At 39.2% G+C, this 6,729-nt stretch overlaps 1 non-coding gene across 1 annotated transcript; it reads right to left on the bottom strand.

Moving 5' to 3' along the window:
• Nucleotides 1–1,037: 1,037 nt before the first annotated feature.
• Nucleotides 1,038–1,201, bottom strand: LOC130682062 (U1 spliceosomal RNA). The gene has a single exon (XR_008995383.1). It is a non-coding gene; the product is annotated as a U1 spliceosomal RNA (small nuclear RNA).
• Between the last annotated feature and the right edge of the window lie 5,528 nt (nucleotides 1,202–6,729).

The raw sequence follows: 6,729 nt of genomic DNA, 5'->3' as shown, positions 1-6,729 counted from the left end.
TTATTTTCCAGGTTTATGATTCCAAACACAAATTACTATATATTAGATAAGAATGTGTATTTCAGCTGGAACAGGAATATTTTGCAATGAATCTAAATGCAGAGGGTATCTTTTTTCTTCCAGTTTTCATTGCAACAGCTGTGTTTCTACCCATTCATTTTCTACATATTTTGTACTTTACCCAACAAGTTATATTTTTCAGTCCTTCTATAACAACTAGAGATACTTTAAAAATATATATCATTTTCAGGATTGCTATTGGTATACTGTATCATATAGTTCAAGAAGGCAAACAAAATGTAAGAAAAGAGTTCCACATGGAGTCACACACTGTAGAGAAAGATGTTCTTTGCTGAGGAAAATGTTGAGAGTGGATGAGTGGATGAATTCCATACATTAGATAGAATAATGCATGAACAGATAGTAGTTGTAAGTGAAAATATATTTTGAGGGATCCTATGGCAGAGGAATGAGTATCAGTAGGCATCATTAGAGAATCTTTTGAATGAATTAGCAGATACAATCACCATTTCTGCAGTTGCTACCTTTTGTAGAAAGAATACACATACACATTAAATACACAACTGAAAATTAATGGTAAGCAAGTATTTTTTCCATTTTTGTTGCTATATGGAAGTTATTATAAGTACTAATTTTCCATTACCTAAAAGAGATTACCTCTTACATAAGTGGCTGTGACAAAGGAAACTACATATGCATGGACCATTATCTGTCTTGGCCATCACTGCATCTCCAGTACTGAGCACAGTTTCTTGTACATAGTAGGAGATAAATACCTGTTCATCGAATTAAAAGATGACTACTGGCTTTATCTAATCTTTCTCTTTGTATTCTGTGTCAAATACTGAAAAGTGGGTATCATTTTTTATGCTTGCAGTAAAAAGGTTATGAACCAGACCATAATAATAGTAGTGGGATCTAGGGACAATTAAACATCAAAATAGGCACTTATGCTATACAATGGGATTCTGGTTAATGGTTTCATTTCTTTTTTTTTTTTTTTTTTTTTTTTTTATCAGGGGAAAGCGAGAACGCAGTCCCCCACTACCACAAATTATGCAGTCGAGTTTCCCACATTTGGGGAAATCGCAGGGGTCAGCACATCCGGAGTGCAATGGATAAGCCTCGCCCTGGGAAAACCACCTTCGTGATCATGGTATCTCCCCTGCCAGGTAAGTATAGTTTCATTTCTTTTTATAAAGTGTTTTGAATAAAATTATTTGGGAACTAGCTGTAGACTGGGATTTTTCAAATCTAGGTGTTTTTGTAGACAAATCCTGTTTATGTCATTGGGCCACAGAACTAGATCAGAGGAATAAGGCACAAAAGAAAAATAAAACGAAAAGCCTCTTTCTCTCAAACATGATTATGAACATGGCATTTGCTGCTAGAAAACACAAAGAGTTGTAATAGCCATGGATAATCCTAATGTTTGGATATCTGGCAGAAAATATCTATGGAGAGCTTACTTTTGTCAGCAAGGTTGTAGACTATGAAAAAATAATAGTTATAACTAGGCCTACTAACATATATTAACATAACATTTGCACTCAAATGAGCCCTAGGTGATGGTTTCCTCTGAAAACAATTTGTGAATTCAAGAAAACTTATTGGCTCAGTTTATAGAATTGGAGGAGGTGGGAAAGGAGAGGGGAAGCTTGCCTAACCTGCTATTACTGAAACTCAACTTACCTGTCCTCTTGCAAAAATAATTTATTTGACTTGGGGCTGGAGAATGTCACTTAATGAGATGAGAGCAGAGAATAGATTAAATTTAATTGCTGTGTATGCCACAACTGTTCTGTGTAAATAAGGAAATAAAATTCAACATCATATAAAACCCACTCCAATCCCTTCAGATATAGTAAAAAATTAAAAAGTACTTAAGGTAACATTTAAATTTCATGTTATCCTCACAGTGTCAAACCAGACATTGCCATGTTAGCTAAATTTGTGTATAATAGAAGAAGTCTTAAAAGTGTCATTATAAAAGGATAGATTACATTTTTCCTATCACCTCTAATTAGTTTTGTGGTTGTTCAGAGTCAGTTTAATCTCCTTGATCCTCCTTAGGCAACAGGTAAACAGAATGATTTCAAAGTGGATTAAAATTAGAATCTTTTTCTTTCTTGACTTAGCACAATATTTCACAAAATTACATTTGGAATTACCCCCGAAGATGGATTTCTGTGTAAATTAATAGTGGGATTAAAGTTGAAAAATTCAACCAAATTTAAGTTACAGTAAATTGAGAAGAGACAGGGGAAATATTACAAATCCTTTGCAAATTCATTCATGTATTTATTCATTCATCAAGTATGTACAAAGTACCTACTATGAGCTAGATATTGGGAATATACTGGAAGACAAGGTAATTAAGGTTGCTGATCTCAAAAACTGCATATTTTATACAAGTTAATATATAAGTAAACCAATAATACAAGTTCAGATAGTGGCAATTGTCCTGAAGGGACTAAAACAGGGTGATGAGATAATGAGTGGCAGACCCTGGCTTGAGTTGTTGTGCTGTCGATGGCCAAACTCAGACCTGCCTTATTTATGGGAACATTTTATTGGAAGGCAGGCCTCTCTGATCAAGGTTTTGTTCCTTGGGTCACTGGTCCCACAAGAATGATCCCTTCTAGCACAGCACAAAGTCTTTGTCCCCTCATCCTTGGCAAACATGTAGTCTGTCTCCTCACTCCATATAAGCAGTTCCCTTCCTGTCCATAAGAGTGGTGTACAACCTTGTCTAGCTGGCCACTCCTGGACTCCCTGTATAGTAGTTCCAGTAAACCCTCATGTCTCATATGGCATCTCTGGGTCTTTCCTTCAGTCTTTCAAGAGCTTTCCCATTACAACTCACCCATTTTAGTGTGTGATCAGACTTGTGAACAGATGACAATATCTTAGAGTTTTGTGGTAGAGGACACTAATCTACAGTCTACCTTGTGTCATAACAGAAAATGTGCTATTTCTACTCAATTGAGATTAACCATGTTTTCTTTCAATAAGGAAAATCTATGATTTCACAGTAGAAATGATACAGTTCATGACATGTGAACAAAATCATTTTGCCTCATTTTCACTAATTATTTTCTATGAGAGAAATATTCTAAGAGGGAAACAATTTTATTGTGAGGACTAAATTAGGTGAATTCTAGGAAAAATCTCCTATTTTCAACTTTTCCATGATCTACCTCATTTTTTCCTCTCCCAAGCGGGAGGTCTGGGGAGATATTGCCACAGGCATCTGGAAGACAGAGGCCAGGGGTATTGCTAAAACATCCTACAGGGTTCTCCTCCTGACAAGAAACAGAAGTATCCAGTCCAAAATTTCAATAGTGTTGAGATTGAGAAACCCTAAATTTCCTTTATTTTTTTGCTTTGATTTAATCCTGACTCTCCTTTGAAGACACTGCCACCCCTGCAGCCCCCTCAAATGGTTGCTTTTTCTCCCCTGAACACCACTCATATTATTATTGAGCCTGGAGAGTGAGGTAAATGTCATATTTATTCTTCAGTGTTACTTTCAGACCATTCTCCTTCCTCATCCCTTAAATATCCCCGTTTTGAATTTCATGTTGTTGTCAGCTACAGAGCTGAACCACTTGCCACTGCTCACCCATTTTCCATGCATTATTTTGAAGAGTTTGGCTCCTGGCTCACTGACATGCTAACATACTCTTATAATTTTTGGAGCAATTTAGACATGTGCATAGGATCATTCTAATACCATAGCCTTTAAGTTCCTTAAACTCCTCTCCTTCAGTGACTTTGATGTTGACCCTACCTTACCCACTTACTCTCATGCTCATACTCTAGACTCCATCATTACCAGGAATTGTTCCCTCTCTCTAATCTCAGTTTCATGCACCCTGCTCTCATTACTCTTTCCTAATTATTCAGCTTACTATTTGTTATACTTTATCTGCAACAATCTTTTGTGCTCAGTTGGGTGTGAATTTCATAAGTTTCCAATGTCTTTTAGTCCCTCATATCCCTGATTTCCTTTTATCCAGCTTAAATTCCACCATATAATCTATTGGTTCTGACACACAATTCCAGTATGGGAGGGATTTCCACATCAATACTCAATTCTTGGGACACCAGCTGGGTGTCCTCCTGAAGTAGGGCAGGGACATGGGGCAAACATCATGATTAAATTTTCCTGCCTATGATTAAAAATGCCAAGATATAAATAGTACAGCAAGAACAGGGGACTCTATCTAAGGCTAAGATTCCACTTTAAAAACCAGGGAGTTAGGACGCAAGATTCCTAACATGTTTTATGGTAATCAGCCACTAGCAGATCCTGTCTTAACTCAGGGGCAGTAGTCCTAAATGATATGCCCCCACTGCTTGAAGGTAACCACTATCTTGGAGAAGAACAGGGCCATTAAATTCCTTGTGTCAAGTTTATCTTACAGAACATCTAGAGGACTGTGTATGGTGACATAATATCTTTCACCAGAGATAGACATCATGAGACTACATGTCAAGCCTAAGCCCCAACCCCTATCCCCCCACTTTTGTACCATTCTTGAAAGCCTTAAAGGACAGAATCATAAGCCCTTAGGTGAACTTCCTGTCTGAGGTTACTGGCACTCCCGTCTGAATATGTACTGTCTTTTTATCAAATAAAGTTCCCTGTTGCATAAGATGATTGCACTTGTCTCTGAACTTTTTTCCATGATAAAGACAAGAACTCTCCAACCTCCACCTCTGGTGGTAAATATCTTTGTCATTTTGCTATTTCATTCTATTTTCTAGACTTAGGCACAAGTCTTCACTCTCTCTCTTTAGCCAAGCAGGGAAGGGCTACTAAGATCTCTTATTTGGTCTTGCAAGTTCCTGTTGCCTGGGTGATGCGGAGGAGAATGCAGCTGTATGATCATGGTGTTTAGCAGCCTGCCCCCAAATCTTATTTCTTTGCCTTTGGGAAGTTCTCAGAACATAATCTCACTCTGTCAAGTGCTCTTTGACTTCCCCAAATCCTGGGGTGATAGGGGCTCCCACACTGTGGAGATCAAGCAGACACTGGATGCCAGGTAACATTGGCTTCAGGAGATGGCAAAGGGATTCGCCCTATGCCGAGCAGTAGTTCAATGAGCTTCCCTTTCCTCCCTCTGTTCTTCCTTTCTCTCTGCTGCCTGCGTGGCTGCTGCCATTCACTACTACTGTCGCTTTAACAAATTCCTTCCTTACCTACACTTGTGCAACCTGTTGAAGAATTCTTTCTGCATCAGAGTCAAAAACCCCCCCCTGTCCAGGTTGAGGTTTCACCTAGTGAACAGGGAGAGACCTCTGCCGATTTAGCTGTCCAACACTACAATTCAACTCAATGCTGACATTATTTACCTGGAGATAATTTCAGGTCCCAAAGGTTATGGGCTCTTTTCCACAAGACTGACCTCCACTTCAGAGGCCAATTGCAAGCCCCAGTTTGTTACCTGTACTTCAGACCAACAGGCTATAAATCAGAGGTTCTCATGACCCTCTACTTGGGTTCAATTAATTTGCTAGAGCAGCTCACAGAACTCAGAGAAACATTGAACTTAATAGATCACCAGTTTACTCTAAAGGATATAACTCAGGAACAGTAGATGCATAGGGCAAGGTATGGGGAAAGGTAATGGAGCTTCCATGCGCTCCCCAGGCACACCACTCTCCCAGGACCTTCATGTGTACACCAACTCAGAAGTTCTCCAAACATCAAACTTTTGGGTTTTTATGGAGGCTTTATTACACAGGTATAATTGATTAAATCATTCATCATTGGCAGGTGACTCAAACTCTAGCTCCTCTCCCCTCCCTAGAGCTGGGAGTGGTAGTGGAGGTGGGGGGTGGGGGGTGGGGGGGTTAGGACTGAAAGCTCCAACCCTGTAGTCACCTGGTTGGTTTTGGCAACCAGCCCCCATCCTTAGGTGTTTTCCAAGAGCTACCTCATTAACATAAACCCAATTATGATGGAAAGGAAATTGTTATGAATCACAAGACACCCATTGCACCTTTATGGCTCTGAAGCAATTTCAGGAACTGAGGACAAGGGACCAAATACTACAACAAAAGATTCTCCCTTTGCTTTTTTCGCTGAGGAAATTCCTAGGGTTTTGGGAGCTGTAAGACAGGCACCATGGAAAAATACCAAATATGTATAAGAACGATTATTTTGGTCATCTGAATGATCAAATCTATTTCTTATAGATAAAAATGTTGCATGATCACACCCTTGTATTAATTAATCTTCAGTTCTCTTTCCCCTTTCTTCATCACACTTTTTGGGCAAAATACAAACTTGAATAATTACAATTTTCCACCTACACTGTGACAGCAGCACTTGTGCAACTGACCACAGCTGTGGGAAACCCACAACTGGTTCTACTTTAAATTCAGGACTGCCACTTTACATGGGCCTTGCATAATCCTTGGATTTCCGTAGGGTACTCACTCTTGTCTGAATTCCAGTCTCCTATTTACTTAAAGTCCGCATTTCAATTAATGGCATCCAAGTCCTACCGATGCCGGGGTTCTTGTTCACAAAGCTGAAGAATGAGCTTCACAAACACTCAAGGTAGGAGAGCAACGTACAGGCTTTTATTTACAAATAAAGTGAGAGGAAAGAGCTCCTGGCTCACACCAGGAGGGGACAAGAGAGTCAGTAGTGGTGCCTTGTCTAGGGGGTTTTATTGGCAGTTGAGGATTTTT

Source organism: Manis pentadactyla, chromosome X (genome assembly GCF_030020395.1).
Source record: "Manis pentadactyla isolate mManPen7 chromosome X, mManPen7.hap1, whole genome shotgun sequence".
NCBI classification, from domain to species: Eukaryota; Metazoa; Chordata; class Mammalia; order Pholidota; family Manidae; genus Manis; species Manis pentadactyla.
This window is presented reverse-complemented; position numbering and strand designations above follow the sequence as displayed.